The 21971-nt window shown below is 43.3% G+C and overlaps 2 long non-coding RNA genes across 5 annotated transcripts; one reads left to right on the forward strand and one right to left on the reverse strand.

The window, feature by feature from the left end:
* Positions 1-18890: 18890 nt before the first annotated feature.
* On the forward strand, positions 18891-19511 carry LOC115594449 (uncharacterized). The gene is made up of 3 exons (XR_003986485.1): positions 18891-19073; positions 19144-19309; positions 19390-19511. It is a non-coding gene; the product is annotated as an uncharacterized LOC115594449 (long non-coding RNA).
* Positions 19304-20797, reverse strand: LOC115594447 (uncharacterized). Of its 4 annotated transcripts, none has more exons than XR_003986484.1 (4): positions 20033-20797; positions 19865-19957; positions 19672-19745; positions 19439-19575 (listed from the first exon to the last, which is right to left on the reverse strand). It is a non-coding gene; the product is annotated as an uncharacterized LOC115594447 (long non-coding RNA). The 4 variants fall into 4 exon arrangements; XR_003986483.1 differs by having other exon boundaries at positions 19672-19778; XR_003986481.1 differs by lacking the exon at positions 20033-20797 and having other exon boundaries at positions 19304-19575; positions 19672-19778; positions 19865-20021.
* Between the last annotated feature and the right edge of the window lie 1174 nt (positions 20798-21971).

Consider the following 21971-nt stretch of genomic DNA (forward strand, 5'->3'; position numbering starts at 1 on the left):
TTCTTCATTGTCCAATTACGATAAAATTTCATTTTAATCTTGCTCCCATCTCAGGTGTTCTTTCTCAGATGCCTAGGGTCCCAGCTAGATAAAATAAGTCCAACATTTTTTAAGGCCTATTTAATGGCCAAATATGTTCAAGATATTGATGTTTGCCTTCCACACAGTCAGATTTTTCAATTTGGATCAGTTAAGACCCAATCTTCCCCATACAAATACATATTCTTGCAAATAAGCATATTTCCTAATATGGCTATAAACATAGCCTAGGCTATACTGCACCCTTTCCCATGCTGACAGGATAGATCAGCGGTTTCCAAACTTTCTCTACTGGGCCCCCCTTTGGTTCATTAGAATTTTCTTTTTGCAATGTCCAGCTTTGATGTGTATTTTGTATTGATTGGGGCCATAGCAGAAAAAAACTACCTCACATAGGCAGGATGTGGCAAAAGGAAGAAGTACCTATGGCCTGTGCCTATTTCCTCGCATCGTGCTGAAAAAATCTGGCCTTTGACAGGTCATGTTTTGATATAGTTGACTGTGGTGAGCATTCAGGAACACTCGTCATTGATTAAAACCATTTATTGCAACAAGTTATACAGTTAGACTTGGCGCTGAAGGCTCCACTCTAGATGAATGTGATTGGGTAGATCAGCTGGCTGTCAGATGATGACAGCTGGGGGCCACTTACGACTTCAATGTCCTGCATGAATTTGCGCAAAGCTTCATTTATAGGAGATGATCATTTGTGGATCTGCAGGGGCGCATTGGTCCCGCGCCAAGGGATGACTGTTTGCAGAGTTAAGTTGCGGACCTAAGTGTATGCACGCTATAACTGACTATGTCATGTGTTACTGTCTGACTTCTTCGGGTGGAGGCTGGAACAGTGTGACACAAGTCAGGCCTGTGGGAACAATCGAAGCAGGGCCACTTGGACCAACAGGTCCAGTCAAGGATGTTGATGTCAGCAGGGGCTGGATATCAGCAGAGCTGTGGACGGAACTGAACTGGGACAGGGATGGAGTGCATGTGTGTGTGTTGTGAGAGAGGAGCAACGTTGAAACCCGCCTGTCACAGAGGAGAGGAAAAAAATGCAGTGAAACTAATTATAGCAACTTCTGGCGTTGACGTCTCCATAGCAACCGTGCCTCAGGCACTGCAGTATTCGCCTTACCAAAAATGACAAAACTGTAAGTTATTTAATAGAAATACTTTACTATGACATCAGCGAGGGTCAAACAAATAATAGCCTCACATCATCCTTTTCCCATTTGTTAATGATCTTTATTTCTTTAAGTATAGCCATGATGTTTTGTCACCAACAAAGTTAACAACTTGTGTTTTTCCATACTGTGAAATTAACCAATTTTAAAAAGCAATAAAATGTCAAGTCGTACATGTCAGACCTCATTACACCATATATTCCAACTCGGGCATTACGCTCCCAAAATTCAGGGCTCCTGCTGGTTCCCAGGATTAAGAAGAAGTCAGCTGGCTACAGGGCTTTTTCCTATCGGGCTCCTTTCCTCTAGAACAACCTCCCAGCTGACATCAGACAATCTGGCTCTGTTGACGCCTTTAAATCCAAACTCAAAACTCACTTCTTCGATTTAGCCTTTAATTAGCCCTTGATATCAATTGTAAGCTTCTTCAGTGGCTAGGTGTCAGTCTCAATGAGTTGTACTGGATTTACAGTGTGCTGCCTACGAGAAACAATCTGTTTATTCTGATCCACGCATTTCTCTAACCTTTGTTTTTGTTTTCTGTTCCCACAAGCTGCGAGCTGTGTCACTCTCTACACTCTCTATAGCTTCCTCCTCCTCTTTCTCATCCTCCCCTCTTTCTTTCAGGCTCCCTTCTGATGGACCACGGCCCCCTGGGACCATCTACCATTTCCGGGCTCCTGCTGCCTTGAAATACTAACGGATTGTTACACCCCAGGCTCTGCTGGATCATTGCTCTCCTCTGCTTCACTATCTCCTCATATCTATATTTCTGTAAATCTTGATGCCTCTCTCTGTCTATTACTAATTATCTTGTGTGGCCTGCGTCATCATGGTAGACAGGAGGTCGTGTGGCTCGGGCACCGCTTGGCGATGCCTCGTCCAGCTCAGTCGTCTCCTGGATCCACTCACTTTACATATATTTGTATCAGACTTTCTGTTAATGTAACTTGTAAACTGTGATTTGTTGCTCTTTTTATGTACACGCGTCATCTATTGCATGTCTGTCCGTCCTGGAAGAGGGATCCCTCCTCTGTGGCTCTTCCTGAGGTTTCTTCCATTGTTGTTTTTCCTGGTTAAAAGCTTTTTTTTTCCATCAACATGTAAAGTTTTTCCTCACTCAAATCGAGGGTCTAAGGACAGAGGATGTTGTTCACTGTACAGATTGTAAAGCCTATTGAGGCAATGCGATTGTGATTTTGGGCTATATATATAATAAAATTGATTTGATTTGATTTGATTCAAGAACATGAAATCAAGTAATATGTCAGCTGTGATATAATAAAAGTGGGGTGTATGTGGAGTTCTCCATCTTATCTCAATTTGAAATAAACATTACCTTGAATACAAGATAGAAACTTGATGACATATATGCTCCAACCAAAAATTCACATTGAAACAAAAACATTCACATTACACATTTTTATTTTTAAACAATTTGAAGAGAATCCTTTGGCTGCCAGGAAGGGGCCCACTCCTTGCCACTGAAAACAGATGAGAAATGTTCTTTTTGTTACTGGTGCTTGCTGAGTATTTCTTAAAAGGTTAACCTTCTCACATGTGTCAAGCACAGACCCTACAGAATATTCTAGGGGTGACCTCAAATAGTCGATGATTCGATTCGGAGAGGTCTGATTTGACTATCAACCTTGTCGTCCAATTGTCGAAAAAAGGGGTTTTGAAAAAAAGATTGTACCATTCTGAATAAATAGGGGTGTTCCCTGCTGCTGAACATCTGATTTTACATTACATTAGCTCTTACCTCTGGAGCGGAAAAAGAAGCAAATGCGATTCGTCTATTAGTAAACTATAGAGCAAATCTGATGAATCAGATTCAACTATGAAAATCCTTAGTCGAGGACACCCCTAGAATATTCCACATATAACTATTTCATTTCCACCTATGAAATACCACTGCTATTTTGAACAAAGAAATCATTCTAAGCAACTGAGTACATAATTAAGCGGTAATAAACTACAAGTAAAAGGGATATTCTGGCGTAAATTTAACCCATGGTCCAACGCACCGTGACACCGAGTTAGACCCCCCTCAAGAGATGAAGTCTGCTAACCGCTAGCTTCTCTAGTTGTAGCAACTTTAGCAAAGACCGCACCATAACAAACAGTGCAGTATATTTCTTCATGCACAAACCTTGATCAAAAAGCCACTCATAGCCACAAATAATGCTCAGAACAGCACCAAACTTCATCAGCAGTACAAACAGGGTCCCAGCACATAGGAGGCATCAAACATCTGATGAGTGAGGAGAGTGGAAGGAGAGTGAAGAGGGGGGGGTCAGGGGGAGAGGGCAGGAATGAATGTAATTATGGGTAGGGGAGATCTTAGGCTTGTGAGAAGAGGTAGGTTTTTAGGCAGGATTTAAATTAGGTAAGTGAGGGAGAGTCACGGATGGGTTGGGGGAGAGAGTTCCACAGTCGGGGTGCAGTTCTGGAGAAGGCCTTGTGTCCGAAGGTTTTGAATTTGGATGGTGGTGTAGTCAGAGTGAGAGAGGAGGAGGATCGGAGGGCTCGGGAGGGGCGGTGGGGGATAAGGAGGTCAGACAGGTAGGGTGGGGCCAGGTGGTGGAGAGCTTTGAAGGTCAGGAAGAGTATTTTGAAGTCTATGCGTTGTTTGATAGGGAGCCAGTGGAGGGTGTATAGAACGGGGGTGATGTGTTCACGGGACCGGGTATGAGTGAGGAGGCGAGCAGCAGAGTTTTGGACCGTTGGAAGTCTATGGAGGGAATGAGAGGTGATGCCAGTGAGGAGGGAGTTGTAGTAGTCAAGGAGTGAGGAGATGAAGGCGTGGATGAGGGATTCAGCAGCAGGGGGGGAGAGGCAGTGTCGGATTTTGGCAATGCGGCGGAGGTGGAAGTAGGAGGTCTTGACAGTGGAGCTGACATGGGGATCAAAGGAGAGGGTGGGGTCCAGGATAACGCCAAGGTTGCGTGCCAGGGGGGAGGGAGAGATGATCGAGCTGTCGATGGTGAGTGAGATGGGTCCAGTTTTGTTTAGAGTGGATTTGGTGCCAATGAGGAGGAGCTCTGTTTTGTCACTGTTGAGTTTGAGGAAGTTCTGGGACAGCCATGTTTTTATTGCAGAGATGGAGGTTTCGATGTGGTTGAGTTTTGGGTGGGTTTGGTGCGAATGTAGATCTGGGTGTCGTCAGCGTAACAGTGGAAGTCGAGGTTGAGTTTGCGGATGATGTGTCCAAGGGGGAACAGGTAGCAGATGAAAAGAAGGGGGCCGAGGACTGAGCCCTGAGGGACCCCCGGCGTAACAGGAGAGAGGGTGGATGTGTGGCCGGAGAGGGAGACGAACTGTTGCCTGTCGGTGAGGTAGGAGGTGAGCCAGTCGAGAGCAGTGCCCTCAACACCCTGCTGGCGCAGCCTTTTAAGGAGGATGGAATTATTGACAGTATCAAAGGCTGCGCTGAGGTCTAGTAGTAGCAGGATGTTGAGGGCACCGGAGTCTGCAGAGGTGAGGAAGTCATTGACGACTTTAACAAGGGCAGTTTCGGTGCTGTGAAGTGGGCGGAAACCAGATTGGAGGGGTTCATAGAGGTTGTTTGACTGGAGGTGGGTGTGAAGTTGGGCGGCGACAATGCGTTCCAGAGTTTTGGAGAGGAACTGCAGGTTGGAGATGGGACGGTAGTTGGAGAGGTTGGCTGGATCAAGGGTGGGCTTTTTGAGGATGGGGGTGATGGAGGCAAGTTTGTAGATAGAAGGAACAAGACCAAGGGATAGAGACTGGTTGAAGAGGGTGGTGAGGTGGGGGATGAGGACGGGGAGGCAGGCCTTGGTTAGAGCCGTTGGGAGGGGGTCGAGAGAGCAGGTGGTTGTTTTGGACGCAGTGATGATGTCCAAAATGTGGGAGGAGTCGATGGGGGAGAAGGCAGTGAGAGAAGGGGGGGGGGGGGGGGGGGTCTGGGAGGGGGAAGTGGACTGGGGTCGTGGTGGTGGAGGAGTTGCCAACGGCGGCAGTCAGGGAGCTGTTGATTTGGGAGATTTTATTGTTAAAGGCAAGGAGGAAAGAGTTGCAGAGGTCTGGTGAGGAGGGTGGGTTGATGTCTGGCGGCTGGAGCAGTTTGTTGACGGTGGAGAACAGGATGCGGGGGTTCCGGTTGGTACTGTTGATGAGGGTGGAGAAGTGGGTGGATTTAGCCGCTTGGAGAGCATCACGGTAGGAGGAGATGTGGTGTTTGTAGGCTTCAGCGTGAACGGTGAGGTGGGTTCGTTTGTGGAGTCGTTCCATTTGGCGGCTGGTCTGTTTCATGGTGCAGAGTTCGGGGGTGTACCAGGGGGCTGGTAGGGAATGGGGATTCCCCCCAGGTATGCCTGCTGGATAGCGAGACAGCTGGGCTGATGTTATTAGCTAGGCACTCAGCTAGGCTACCGCTGACGAGCAGGAAGGGAGTGGGGGCTCCCCCCCTGAACGCCGGCTAGAGACATCTGGGCTAATGTTTTTAGCAGGGCACTCAGCTAGGCTGCGTTTGACGAACTGGCAGGGAGTGTGGCTAATGTTGTTAGCAGCACACGTAGCGGGATGGTCACGGGTTGGCACAATCACCACCACAAACACACAAACTTACTCACCCAGGTCCAGAGCAAGCGGTCCACACACTCAGAGACACAGGTAGATCCAGTGGTGGTGGAGATTTTCCCAGCTGCCAGTTAGCTAGCTGGCTAACACAGCTGATAGTCCGGGAGTGTAGGAACGGATGAGGGAAGCGAGCGGAGACCAGGTCCAGAGCGAGCCACACACTCGGAGACACAGGTAGATCCAGTGGAGGAGAAGCAGATAAGTCCAGTGGTGGTGGAGGTTTACCCGGCTGACAGTTAGCTAGCTGGCTAACACAGCTGATTGTCCGGGAGTGAGGGAAGCGAGCGGAACTGCGAGGAAGCGAGATGAGTAGAGAAGCGCGGACAATTGGACAGCTAAACTAACAGAGACGAGGGGATAAAACAAAACAAAAAAGAGACAGGCAGACACGAAAACGCTGGACGGAGACAGGGACAGAAGCGGCAGTCAACAAACCAGACGCCAGCAGTGCTCTAACCCGGAAGACAGCACGCAGACAACGTAGGTATGGCAACACAGAACGGAATACGAAAAACTTAATCATGACGATCATAAAAGATTCCAAAACTTTTAAATTGTATTATGATTACTTTTGTAAGACTGAATAACAAAATGTACGTCTTTCATGTGATTGTGATCAGAAGCTGTAGTTTTATGTAATTTGCAACTTGTTCCCATGTAAATAAATATAATAGTGACAAACACAAACACACACACACACAAACACACACACACATACACATACACACACACACGCATTCTGGGTAAATTATGAAGCAGAAAAGGGGGTTTCTTCATGAGTAAACCAATGGGACAATCAGTGAGTGTGTGAGCTGATGGTCTCCTTTAACCCTCCTCCTCCTGTAATCATGTGACATTATAAACACTAGTGCATTGCCCGTAGGAAGCATGTATTCCTATAGAAAAGTGGGAGGTTAAGTAGCTTTTTCATGGATGGCCTAATGAGGTTGTGTTTGAAGGTGGGGCATCAGGGATATAATTGGCTGTTTCTGACTACTTTTGATTATACCATTATATTTCACCTTAAAAACTATTTACCTTGCCTTGTTTGGTGTCATTATTTTCAGCACAACCTCACATGTGTGACTGTACAGTTATTTTTTAATTTATATTTTTAAATATTATATTAACACTATGGACCTAAAATCAGAAAATAACAAAATCAGAGTACGAAAAAGTTAGATTTTGGTGGTGAAAACCACAAACAGTTTAATGAACCAATTGCATTAGTTATAATGCAAATATAAATTGTTGTTTGCTAAATTTGTGCATAAGTTTATTGAAATTTACAAAGTTATATGTAACTATTTACATTTAAATGCAGGCAATGCCTCAGGCTCCTCAGCTCATTCCTGCCTGTTCCACATTCAACAGTCTCCTCCTTGACCTTCACCAAACACTACATTACATACTAACTATACACTCCAAACACACTATATGTCACACATCTCTCAACTCTCAAAACTCGCAATCTCTATTGCGGACACTTTCGTGACAAAAGCCTGTTTTTGCCATTTCTTCCTGCACCAGACACAAAGCAAACATGACGGCAATGTTCGCGAAAAAGCGTGGCGGACATTATTTACCCTAAGTCCGGTTTTGGACGTGCCAGTAGGTCCGGTCCGTCGACTCGGGAGGTGGGCCATGTAGCTAGCGGGCCACTTGGTTGTCCGCGCGTCTCTGGATCTCCTCAGACCCGAACAGACTCGGTCCGGACTCGTTTGGTCTCATTAATCCACAGCAGTCAGTTTAGATGCACAGAACAGAACGGGACCGAACCGCCGGCAAAATCCCGGTCCAGCTCGTGCCGCTGCAGGTATAAATCCGCTTGTTTCTTAAGGTGGGGGCTGATGGTGGGCTCTGCAGTGATTGGCTCTGGTGCGTGTGTGGCTACGGTGTGCAGTGATTGGCTCTGGTGCGCACATGACTGTGGTGGCTCCGGTGGACAATGCTGGCGAATTTGTAAAGCATTTATGAAATAATTTATTCACGGCATCATTGCAGTCCAAACAAATGCGAAGTCGCACACCCTTGAACCAAGCAGCAGCCATGTTGAAACTCTCAGGTCAGTCTGATCCTGATCCGCAGAGATATTTGAGGCACACACACATACACAGACAGACAGACAGACAGACAGAGATTCCTTGCTTTTATAGAGAGATAGGAACAGGCTTTACTTGTCATGTGTTAATGGGCCAAGGTTGGCCCGGGTGAGAATTTATGATGTCCCTCTCAGGTGAACATGTCGTGTCCTTATACAGTTTGACCTCAACAACATGCTGAAAAAAAAGCATGCTCTTACCCAACAGTATAAGTAATTACTTTGATTCTTTTATTTAAACCACTAGAGTATAAATGTCTAAATATGAGTATATACTTGGTCAAAAAGCCTGATTTTCCAGTAACAATCGACTCAAAGGATAATTGAGTGTCTCCCTGTCTTCCTGGCAGTCACACATTCTCAGAGTGAAACGTAAAGAAATATTATCACACATTTAATTACAAACCAGCTGCCAAACAGGTTTTTTTTCTATCTCTGGAGCCACAAAATGCTTAGCTTCCTAAAGTGACTTGATTCATAGCCATGAGTGATCATGGGGGGTATAAGTAGTGTGTGTGTGTGTGTGTGTGTGTGTGTGTGTGTGTGTGAGAATGTGTTCGTAAGAGTGGGGGATGCCATTGTGTTGTCCTTTGTTTGTTTCAGCTATAATATAACTGCTTGTCGTGTCTAAAATCATCTGTCATGGGAAATCCCTGTAATGTTGTCGGGGCGGCTGTAGCTCAGTGGGTAGAGCTGGTTGACTAGTGAGCGGAAGGTCGTTGGTTCGAATCCCGGCTCCTCTGGGGCAGAACTGAACTACTATGGAAGTATCCTTGAGCAAGATACTGAACCCCAACATTGCTCCTGATGTGCAGTTGGCACCTTGTGTGGCAGCCTCTGCCATCAGTAAGGATCCTGCGATGAACTGGTGTATTAATAATGTTCATTCTGGCTCCTTGAATGACATCTTTTGGTTGTTCAATAATTATGTCTTGAGAATGTCTTTTTTTTTTTAAATATTTTTTTGGCCTTTTATGGCTTTATTGACAGAACAGCTGAAGATATGACAGGAAACAGGGAGAGAGAGAGAGAGAGGGGGAGTGACACGCAGTAAACGGACCCAGGCCGGGAGTCGAACCCAGGTCAGCTGCAGAGCCTCGGCACTGGGGGCGTGCGCTCTACCCACTGAGCTAAACGCTGCCCCTTGAGAATGTCTTTTAATGACGTCCATATAACATCCAAAACAAGACATCTATCCAACGTCTAGAAAAGATGTAATAAAAACTTTCATTCTGGCTCCTCTGAGGACGTCTTCTGGATGTTCAATAATTATGTCTTGACAACGTCTTTTAATGACGTCTATATAACATCCAAAATAGAATGTCTATCCAACGTCCAGAAAAGACGTCATAAAAACTTTAATTTTGGCTCCTCTGAGGACATCTTCTGGATGTTCAATAATTATGTCTTGACAACGTCTTTTAATGACGTCTATATAACATCCAAAATAAAATGTCTATCCAACGTCCAGAAAAGACGTAATAAAAACTTTCATTCTGGCTAATCTGAGGACGTCTTCTGGATGTACAGTGAACACGTCTTTTTGAAGTATTTTGGACGACTTTTTGCTCATTGGGTTACTTGTGGCTATGAGTGGCTTTTTGATCGAGGTTTGCACGTGGAGAAATAGACTGCGCTGTTTGTTATGGTCTTTACTAAAGTTGCTACAACTAGAGAAACTAGCGATTGTCAGACTTCATCTCTCGAGGGGGGGGTCTAACTCTGTGTCATGGTGCGTTGGACCATGGGTTAAATTTACGCCGGAATATCCCTTTAAGTATTATTGCAGAGGCCTATAGGGGGAGAGATTAAGCAAAATTGCAGAATTACATACCAAACTGGACAGGGCTCCCACTTCACCAACATCTCTGCTTTGCCCTGTAAAGACAGTAAAGAACAACAAAAAAGAAAGACATCGATCATTATACTAAAAGGCATCAATCCCAATCTTACCAATCAGCTATTATCTGTCGTTGCAGTCACTGAGTTTTGTGGTGCATTGGGACTTTCCTGATATTTACATTGTTTCATAATGATATGTTCAGTATAAACTGTGTTTTAATCTGTGATTCAAAAAGACCCTACAGATGATATACACAAGGATGTTTCTAGAACTGACAGTGCAATGCGTGGAATTTCAACAAATAAGTATTGTTTGTTTTTGCAGGGACAGTACATGATTACAATTAATTGCAACAGAGTTAGCTAATTTTACACGGGTGTCCGTCTACCCTGTCTAACCTTTCTCACTCTCTCTCTCTCTTTACTCTCCTGATGGGAAAAGTCTCAAGATGAGCATGGTGAGAGCAATCTGTGAACATAAAAACATAGCTGTTAGATTAGGAGCAACAACAAAAAAAATACAACTGTGAAGACTTGAGTGGTATGCAAGCCAGAATGGTTATATAATGCTTAGCATGTTATACCATAACTACAACAATTATTTGGTAAAATTAAACACATTAAGCCTAAATAAAACACTCCTGTGTTATCTGTTAAAAATCATCTCTCATAAAAACGTACAACTATTTGGCAAATAATGTGGGGAAAATGATCAAAGCATCAACCCCTGTAATTACATGTACTTCACCCAGGACCACTTCAGTCAAAGAAACTTAATTACAATTGCAAAATGTAATTTTGGCGGCGTGGCTTTTTCTGGGACCTCCCTGCCCTTCCACGCGCCTATGTGGAAGACATGAGGCAGGGAGAGCAGAGTCAGCAAGACCCCCAGAACAGAGCAAGCACCAATGACCCAATAGACCTTTCACACAACTTCCGTATTTTGAACCGGAAATACGCAATCGTTGTGGAAACCTACTTCCGGTCAGGGCAACAGGTCAACAACAAAAAAGGCGCAAGCAATGAGCAAGAGTTATTGTAGCGTACTGGGCTGTTCTTGTAATGCCCAAAAGCAGCCTCATCTATCTTTCCACTCCTTCCCTGTTAACAGTGAAGCCAGACAAAAATGGGTTCAGGCTATTTGGCGGGATGAAGGACTACGTCTTGGGGATCACTGTTCGCCGCTTGAAACCAGAGTCTGTCCCTAGCCTTTTTCCTTGGAACGATTACACCTCTAAAGAAAAAAGGGAGTCTGTGTATGAGCGGTGCCAAAAACGGCAGCCGTTAACGTTGGTAGGAGTTGAGATAAAAGAAATTGCAAAGAAAGCTTTGAAACTGGACCATGATTATGCGCCGCCACCGCCCGCAGGTAATATATTCCACCTCCTTTAACATTAACGTTATGTCTTCATGGTAGAGTGGTGTGTTGTCTTCTTCAATCACTGTAACAGTTTGTCAATATTTTGCCACAGCTAAGTTAAAGGCGTAAAAAGCATTCCTTGCCTCATATCGCTGTGCCTGATTCCCTAGCAATGTTGTTGTCATGGATTAAAGTTCTCCGTCGCTACGACGGATTTCCGTCATTCAAACTTAACAGAGGCGACTTATGAGATCAATGTAGATTGGAGGAGAACAAGTGTTGGCTGATTTTTATTGACAGATTGTCACACTCTGCAGCCAATGGTATCGTTAACAGCGGAGAGGGATCTAAACACAGAGCGGCACTAAAGTTTAGCTGCTTAGCTAGCAAGGACTCATCGCGCTGCTACGTTATCAATTGGTTTTTGTGTTTAGTCAACATGTGAGAACTCGTCTGACACGGAGAGTCTCCTGTTGTGTTCTACATGTGTGAAATAAAAACTATAGTCTGGACTTTGTCTGCAGTGTGTCTGTGTAAACGGCTTCATTCAGCGTCTCTGCCTCCCCTCTGGCACGGAGAGTTACCATGGTTACAGGAACACCCTGAAACAACAATGATGATCAATAATTAGTTTTTGGTTAGTTTGACTGTACAAAATCATGAATGTAGCCTGATTGTAGCTCAATGCTGAAATCTTGTATTATAACATATAGAACAAATGTAAAGCCTCAGAGCTTCTTTGATTACTAACAGTATGTTAGTGATGACAGAAAGGTGATAACTCGCCATCAGACTGACAAGGCTGCAAAAGTTGCTGTTTGTATTATGTATTTCTCTGTTAAATGTTAAGAGGCTCACTTTAAACATTATTATTATAATAATAATAATAATAATAATAATAATAATTAATGATAATGATGATGAGAAGAAGAAGTAGAAAAATAGCATACTGAAAAGTTCTGTAGATAGTTGATTATTTGAATGAGTAAAACTTGAGAGAAGCTTGGCAAAAAAAATGGCACAGTTGGATTTCATAGATTGAAAATTACACTGAAAAGACAAAAAACATTTTAAGTGTGATCCTACTGTAAAACACTGTTGGTCAAATATTTAAACTTGATGTCTGCATTAGAGAACATGGTGTGGGGTGAGGCTGTAAATCTTATCTTATTTTTTAGCATACAAGTAACGTGCCATGTAACATGTTTCACAAAATACAAATTGGGAATATGACTTGGCTACAGCTCGAAAAAACATTTCAGTCAAAAGATGTTTTTTGCTTCAATCCATGTGTTGTGTTGTAGCCTATTTATTAATGCTAGCCTACCCCTCCTGCTTGTTAAAGGTACCTGTCATTAACATTCCCCATCAAGTTATCCATTTCATGTCACCCATGGCTTTAGGACAGTCTGTCCTAAAGTCTATGCAACGCAAATGGGTGAAATAATGATTCTTTATGGCTACATACTCGGAGACTTATGTAAATAGGCCTCATTGTCCATTTACAAGTTTAACGACATAAAATGTTAATGGAAATGGACAATATAACAGTATCATGAAAGAAACATTGTTTATAATTTATAATTTCGCTAAATTGAATGAATGACTGAATTTTGTCTTCACAATCACCACAGGTATGCTGGAGGACAGCATGAATTGCATCCAAGACTTGGAAGCCAAGCTGGAGCCAGCCTTGCCAACCCCCGTCCTCTTCAGCCGGTATTGCGCGTCAGATGACCAGATAAGATTTTACACCAAATTTCCATCTGAGCGTGTGTTTAAGATCTTCTGGGAATCCACAGCACCATCTGCCTCTCGACTGGTCTACTGGAGTAAAACAAAGAGGACAAGTGAAGGCACCAGCGAAAACAGTCCCAGTCCCCCTCGCAGCATGCCATTAATTGACAAATTACTAATTTACTGTATGCGAGTAGCTGTTGGCATGAAGGAGCAGGTCATCGCTGACATGTTCCAGGTTAGTGTAACCACTGTCAGCCGTGTGACCATCACCTGGGCCAATTACCTTTTCTTGATATTGGGGACGCTTCCTCTTTGGGAATTTTCAAGGACCTTTGTCTTATGAAGAAGACTGAGATCTGGAGAGTATATGTTTGTTAAAAGGGATACGCACCAATTTACTCATTTTCCACCTCCCCTAGAGTTAAACAATTAGGTTTTACCTTTCCTCAGTTCATTCAGCCGTTGTCTCAGTCTGACGGTAGTGTTTTTAACTTCAGGTTGGCATATCTGAAGCTAAAAACACTATCGTCAGACTGAGACAACAGCTAGATAAACTCAATTGTTTAACTCTAGGGGAGGTGAAAAATAAGTAAATTGGCTGAAAAAGTGGCGTATCCCTTTAAGTCTGACTTGTTTGTTTGCCTATTCTGTCTTCCTGTTTGTTTAGTCAGGGACTTACCTACTTTCCCTTTTGTGCACTACATGACAATGCAGATTTACACGACACATTTGCTTTGTCTTACATTTACTGAGTTATGTAAATATTAGGGCTGTCAAAGTTAATGCGTTAATAACGCCTCTTAATGCCGTTAATTTTTTTAACGCAAGACTTCTCAGTATTAAAAAAAAAAAGAAACGCGCATTGTTTGATTTACGGCCGTCGGTGGCACCGGTAGTCTTGATCCAGAGGGCGGCAGAAGAATAAGAAAGGGAATCAGAAGAAGAAGAAGCAGGGTTGGCGTTCGGGAAAAACACGGTGGACTTGAAAAGCGAAAGTGAAAGGAAATGGAGAAAGGACTTATGAATGGCAAATTCACTTTCAAAACACTGCCAGATGGTTCAGTCGATAGGACAAAAGTTATCTGCAAGTACTGTGGACATGAAATGAGTTACCATTGAAGTACGTCGAGTCTCAGATATCAAGTATATCTATATGATTAATCATGTGTCACATCTTATTCACATATGCATCAATTTTTTTTTTTTACATTTATCCCCCCCTTTAAGAGACAACTGATTTATTACAATTCACTTTACATTTCATAGTATCAATAAAGCAAGGAGGAATATTAGTGAGGCAGTGTGATAAATACTTAATTAACTGATTAATAAATTGACAATTACGGTTATAAAGACTATTAGTTGTGAAAAGGTTTTAGATTGAAAAAAGGTAAAGATTGATTAGTTCATTAACATGAAACCTGTAGACATCTAATTAGTCCAGGACAGTATTACTCCAAGTACACATTCATGTAGGTGTTGTAGTAGAAAAGGTCTAATTTGTTCTTCATTTTGAGTATGAATGAATCGTCTCGCCAAATTCTCTCAACATACACATTTGCCTGAGTGTCTGTGACAAAGTCACACCACTCAAGGCCGGTTACTGCCAACTGTCCCTGAACCTGCCAGTAGTACCTGTGTGACTGCCTCAGGATGACAGAGCCATTTTCGCACTTGAGGTGTGCAACCTGCGAAGCATCATGCTTTGTGGTGCTCTTAACTTCCACAAGTCCAAACAGCGGTGACTCTAAGGGATCATAGACCCTACCATCTGGACTAGCCCCAAGATGTGGTGCTCCTGGAGGAATGACAAACCCAACAGACAGCACATTGACTTGCTTTAATTTGGCATAATTGGTCAGGACTTCAGACTCCATTTGCAGACCTTGTATCATTGCAGGAGTTTGCTTTCTTGAGCCTCTTATCATTTGGCTAGCAAGGGCCTTTGCTGCAGCCTCTGGATCCGCATTTCCCTCCCAAGAAGAGCAGGCCTCCCGAAAGCGACTGGCAGTTAACCGTGGTTGGCGTAACTGCGCCCATGTAGGACATTTGGACTGCTGCCTGGTTCCCTTCTTAATTTCACTGGCCATTTGTGGAGACTATTGTAAAGATTGTAGGTGCAGTTGCTGGTGTAACGTTGGAACAAAGCTCAGGTGAGAGAATATATGCTGGTCCAAAGGCAGAGGAAGAGCAGGGAATTCAGGGGCCAGGTGGTGCAGGGTAAGGTCACTACATGTTTCAGGTGGACAATGGTATGACAGAGGGGATCCACGTGGAACAGGGCCAAATTTAGATGGAGTCAGCTCTATCTCAGACAAGCCATCTAACACAAGGGCAATGAAAGGCTGAGGTTGCACCTCGCACATCTTGGCTCCAACAGCCATCAAATCGGGGTCGGGAAATGGTCCTAAAGAAAGAAGGGATTCAGTAAGTCATTTAACCATTTAATTCCACATTTGATTTCACAGAAAGGTAAAATGGACATACATTTTCATCTGACCTGAGTATGCCTGGTACAATGTGGACATAACACCACTCTTGCCTGTTGTTGTTGGCTTTTGCACCACCACATGACTGACCAGTTCTGGATGGATTCCCTAAGATTCAGGATAAAATATAAATGCTGGGTGTGTGTGTGTGTATGTGTGTGTATAGCCTGGCTCCGACCACCTACATACTTCACTTAATTTGATTTTTGCATGAAGAAAAAAGGAAAATCAAGTGGAAGGGGTCTCATTACGACCAGGCAGGTGTGTGTGTGCAGGGGTGGACTGGGACAAAAATTTGGCCCTGGACTTTTTGGTCCAGACCGGCCCACTACAATCCGCGTGCAGATATTGTGCCAACTCGCCCCGTTGATGTACATACAAACACACAAGCTCTTAATAACACAACTATACTAAACTATATCCCTTTATATTCTTAAGCCTGGAATAAAATAAATGATGGCGCCATCCTCGCAGTGGGGTTCTTTGTAGTTTGTTGAGGATGATGATTTAAAAACAGCTGTATGGAAGTAGAATCATGTCATTAATCAAGAGCATAGATTTTCAGTTTGAGAGCATGATTTCATTCCTTTTCAGTGACACAGCTCCTTCGCGTGCTCAGATTTTTTCTCCTCATGCTCACATTTTGTGCTTGCATTTAAATTTCTTCTGCTTTCTTTCAAAATGTCTGCTTAAAGTAAAAAATCACATGCCTGTGTTCACATTTCTCCTTCTTGCACACAAAAATGTTGCTCACATTCAAATGTGCCCTCTGCGCGCTCAGATCTAAGTGCACGCGCTCAGAACACACACCTGCTCACGGGTCAAGTTCTGCCCTCGGGGGTCCGTTTCACAAAGCAGGTTCAACAAACTCTGAGTCTAACCCTGAACTCTGAGTTGATCTACTCTGAGATAGGAAACTGAGTTTTCGGTTCCAGAACAGCTGATTTGAGTTAGTTTGATCAACTCGGAGTAGTTTCACCTGGAGTTAAGCGCGTGCACCACAAGTATAAAAAGACAGCATCAATGGAGCCCCGATTCGACGAGTCACCATGGCAACGGGGAAGAGGAGGGCTTTCCCACTGGAAATGTAAATATTAATGCGCTCATACGGTGAGTTTGAGCACGTTTTTAGAAGGAAGTGTAACACCGCTGCAGCAGCAAAAGAGAGGGAGACGGAGTGGGAGAACATTGGTGCTCGGGTCAATGCGTAAGTTTAAATATAGTCCTTTGCAATCACAATAATATTACAGGGGGAAACTTGAGTGGTAGCCTATTAATTTATTTCATTAAGGTGCAATCCCGCGGGGGAGAAGCGCACTTGGCAGCAACTTAAGTTGAAACATTGTTCAAACAGGTAAGACCTCGGCATAATCTCATGGGGGTAACTCATTTTGATCATGTTTTACATTGTAAAGTAAATATTAAGTGGCTGTTTGACTGTACAGTTGTTTTATCCCCAACATAATGCTGTTTTCACACACATAAATGTCTTCTCATCTATATCATGTTCTGTTAAATAATTAAGCCTATTTAAACTAACACAGACTTTTACTCAGCCAACAGAAAGCAGATGCCCATAAAATGGGTGGTGGCCCAGCACCATCACCTCTAACGGAGGCAGAGGAGCTGAAAATGATAAAGATGGGTAGTAGCCGTTTGAGGGTTAGGCACACTTTTCTGACCGCTCTGCATACAGTTGCCTTGCTCAAGTGCTCTGCATCTCCGACGTTGTATAAAAAAACTCCCATTTGCAAAAAAACGCAGCGCAACACACAATATCTGCTGGGATGTGAGAGCATGACTTCGGTTGGTAATGTTGGAAATGTAAGGACGGATTAGGTTGTGTATGTAAATGATGGACTGTGACGTGAAACGGTACCGCTCAAAAAGATAATTGTCTGGAAATGCAAGAACACCTATGCACGGTCTGATAATCATCTCCCGACGAATATTTAATTCTCTGCGCAGTAATGCTGCACCTTCATCCACGGGATCATTATCAAAAGGACATGCCATGGTAGTGAAAATAGTCGCCACCTAATATAATTTCTATAGGCCTACTGACTGATTTTTGCAATGATTTTCTCAAAAAACAGACGGCAGAACTATAGAGACAGAGAGAAACTCGAGGTTGGTTTAGAAAAACCTGGTCCCGACCAGGTTAGTTTCATAGAGTATGTTACCATGGTAACTGACCGAGAGCTTAAGTTACCTCTCTCTGTGAAACAGGCTAGAGTTACCCCTCTTTCTCTGGTTTGAGTTACCTCCCTTTGTGAAATGGAAAACTCAGAGTTTCCCTCATTTCAGGGTTAACAGACTCAGAGTTTTCACTAAACCTGCTTTGTGAAACGGACCCCAGAGGGGTATTGCACAAAAGTAGAATAAAGATATCCAGGATAACTGAGCAAGCGCGGCTTGACCTAGTCTGCTCGGCGCATCCTGGCTTAATTGGTTGCACGTTTGCCAAGCCAGGATGAAAGGCGCGGCTATGTCAAGCCAGGTGTAGATAGTCTGGATAAGTGCGTGTTCACGGCAGACTTAAATAGACCTCGTGATCGCTCACAGAATCACCGATGGAAACATGGATAAGAGTCGCGCGTCATATCTCACGGCCGCTGAACAACAGCTCCTGACAGAGTTCTATGAAGAGGTGAAAGACATTATAAGAAAAAAAAGGCATTACCAGTGCCCTAATTAAAGAATGAGAGAAAACCTGGCAGACAACAGTGGACCGGCTTAATGCGTAAGTAGTTCAAAACTGTACAATTAATAAACAGTGCTCCACTGGAACTGTCATAATTAGGCTACAATTAAAGGACTAAAGGAGATACTTTTAAAGTCCACTAATCAACTGTTGTACATTTTGCATGTTACTCAGGAAATGTAGAGTATGATTAAGTGCAAACAATTATCCACGTGTGTTGTTTAATCTATTTTTCTCATGTTATGTTTTTATCTATTTTATCTTTCTCTCCTTCATAAAGAACAAACTTGTCTGGCTATAAAATGACCTGGCAGCAAGTTAAAATTAAATACAAGAACATTTTGCAGGCTGGTGACTTTAAAGTAGATAACAGTGAACAAATGAGGTGAATAGATTAGGTATCTGCTGACATGTTGACTGTCTGTATGATTGTAGCAGTTAAATGGCACAGGGGGGCCCACCAAACCAGGATACGACCCCAGCAGAGGAGCTGGCACTCCATTTAAATAAAGGGAGGCCAGTGATGGAGGGGATCCAGGGAGGGACAGTAACAAACTCTGTCCCAGCCACAGAAACTGTCCGCTTCATCCAAGGTACATACTGCAGTACTACTGCACTTGGAACACAGTCAAATATATTATACTGTCTGACTTTGGATTTCCTTACAGTGTCTGGGAACACAGTTACACTTTTGGAGCCACCAGAAGATGATCTGGTTAGTGCATTGTATTCAAATCACAGGGTGGGTATGTCCTGTGAAATCTTAATTCAAGTTCTCTCAATACATGTATGTATATGGCAGGGGGAAGGCACATCTGCAGAATGCAGAATGCACTTCTGCAGATGAGGAGACTGTCACTGGACTCCAGAAGGCTTGAGATACGTCAATTTTATGGAAATATCCTGCTTATTTAGTCCATAAAGTATGAAGTCAGTGATGTGGTGCTAATAGAAAATATATGTGTAACAGGACCCAGATGCTGCACAGTCCCCTAAACAGCCTGGTAACATTGTGAGTATTGGCTAAAGTAAATCTACATTATGCACAAATCCTGCTGTGCTAATTGACATTTCTTTTACAGACTTCACAAACTGTCAGAATACTGTATGCAAAGCACCTGGGGAAACAGAGAGCTGGCAGACATTAAAATCAAATTGAAGAAGAGAAAGCAACAAGAAATGGAGCTTGAAATTAAACGTGGGACACTCAGGAAACTGGACCTGGAAATCCAGAAACTAGAAAGAGAAGTGAGTATTTTAGTGCACACAGTAACCATAAGTGCAATACAGTGTTTGAATCTTTGTTTCTTTTGCTCTTTCTATTCCAGGATCCAAGCAACCAAGAGAAATGACTGCCAAATAAACCCTCAGGTGGTGCAGGCACTGAAACCGAGATTTCAGAAGGCCGAAGGTCATCTCGATTCAAGCCCTTGTCTTGCTGTGTGCATGGGGAGTCGAGAGGAATGACTCGCAGGCATAGCCTCTGTCTCCCAGCAGCACACCAGAGAATTCACCTGATAATGCAAGATATCATTTAGAAAACTACACGGCAGAGTTAAACACTCATGATGTCCAAGGTGCTTACAGTACAAATAAAATGTGTAGCTTACCTTGTGAAAGTCTCTTGTAAATTGGACTAGCCCGAAAGACTCTGGAGTCATGCACTGAGCCAGGCCACTTTCCTCTAAAAAAAAAGGCAGCCAGCATCACAGATCATCTGAAATGTTAAGTTGTAACCTATTAAGGTCATTTATTGCACAGAATTAATTTATGTAGGTCATAGTAACCACAAATCACTCTTACCTGAACACTGATGCTGTGGAAGGATGTCCTGTTAATGTAATCTCCCTCATGTTCTCCTGAGGGGCGTTTGATCCTGATGTGTGTACAATCCAGCTGTAACAAAAAATAGTGTCCAACTGTGACTGATCAAATTAGAAAGTAATGGTTGCACGTTAAAATTGAGGTTACCTGCAATCTTGTAAAACTCCTTGATGTAGAGAGGGGTCTTCTGTGGCCAGGGAAGGTGATGAATATGTTGAATGACTTCAGCTCCATACAAACACTTATTGTGCGGCAAATGGTTCCTTTATTGAGGTTCTCTACATCCCCAACAGAATAAAGGAAGCTCCCACTTGCAAAAAATCGTGTGTGTGTATGTGTGTGTCACAGATTTCATTGAAAACACCTTTGCAACTTCATCAGCTGTGTCTTGTTATCTCAATTACGGCAATAAAACATATTTATGAAATCTCTGATGGCAATTTGGCAAGCAGTCTTCATTAGCATAGCAATTTAACACTTGGCCCAAGTAATAATACTACCACTTGAATAAATATAAAAAGACTGTTGCAATTACAAACAGCCAACAGATTTAAATGAAAGGAAAAATGACAATATATATGTAATATTTTAATGCAGGATAATTAAAGTGATGCAACATACTTAGAAAGACCATGGACATGCTGTAAAACACATTAATTCCTCACAGGATTGACGGTGGAAATACAGGTGAATCACTAGGATTAATCTTAGCCTGGCTGTTAGCCTGGTCTGGAGCAGGCTAGCTCCACAGAATAAATCTCCATGGTAACTTATACCAAAACATATCCTACTGCCCCCTATCCTGCTTTTGTGCAACCGGATCACGGATAAATTGAGCCAGGATAACCAAGATATCCTGGCTTAATCCCTTATCCTAGTTTTGTGCAATACCCCTCAGATCTCTCCTCTGCTCACAGATTTTTCTTGTGTATCAACACTGTCAACCAATAGAAGGCCGGCTACTGTTGACCAAACAGATTATACCCGCTTCTTTGCGGGTGCGTTCGTTGTACTTCAAGGAGCGTCGGGCACTGTTTCTACCGGGTTTATCTACTTCCGTCCTCCAGGCTGTTAAATGTGGTGGTTCCCTTAATTTTATGACAACTTTTGGAATAAAATATCAGTTAATTAATACACGAGCGCCCGTGCTTTTCATTACAATAGCTACATCAACATAAAGTAGAACAATAACGGCTCTACTTTCGCCATATTAGCCAATAGCCAGCTACCCAGGCAGCGATATGTTATATAGTATAAATACTGAGGAGAGACTACAACTGTGATGATAGTACAGTGGTTAAAAGCTCCTGTACATGTTGCTTTTTGCATCATGGGACGCTGGTTCGCATCCCGGCCCGGCCGGCACCCTCGCTCGTGTAATGAATGAAAAATACTCTATTATCATAGCGTATTTTTCATTACACCTTTTTAATCACGTATGTTTACCCATCATCTCTTGTTAAGCGTTTCAATGACGTCGTCAGGGGGCCCATGAAGGAAGAAGAAAAAAAGAAGAAAAAAAAACAGCTGTCCAGAATTGCCACAGGCCCTGTTTTTGTGAATGAAATATCTGGGGGCGGGTCAGTAAGGTAACGCTGAGTGGCCTTGATGCCTGTCAGTCATGATGAGTCGCGTCTCGTCACCTCTCTGCTGTGTCTGCAGCTGAGCACTGTGATCCATGTCTCTCTCCCCGGCCGAGCGAGCTATCATACTGTAAAATACCAAATAATAGCCGGGGCGTTTATTTGTTTCAATCACTTAACAGACCAGGCGTTTATTTGGGACAGGCGTTTAATTCCTTCCTCTCAAAATCCGGAATGAAAATGTCACAAACTTCGCCAGCTTCTCTGTTAATTCTCTGGCATCCTCCTGAAGTTGCGGCGGAGGAAACGATTAATCCAACTAGCACTCGCTGCAAACTCCTAATCTCTGCTGTCTGTCACTCACGGTTTTCCCGAGTTTTCCTCTGCATATTTTATGACAGAAAGTTTGAATTTCAAGTCATACTTTTTATTTTGTTGCTGCACCGGAGCCATGGCGATCATCAGTGTGATACTGACTGACAGAAAGCAGCACAACGCGTGAA

The sequence above is a fragment of the Sparus aurata genome, chromosome 13 (assembly GCF_900880675.1).
Source record: "Sparus aurata chromosome 13, fSpaAur1.1, whole genome shotgun sequence".
Classification (NCBI taxonomy): domain Eukaryota; kingdom Metazoa; phylum Chordata; class Actinopteri; order Spariformes; family Sparidae; genus Sparus; species Sparus aurata.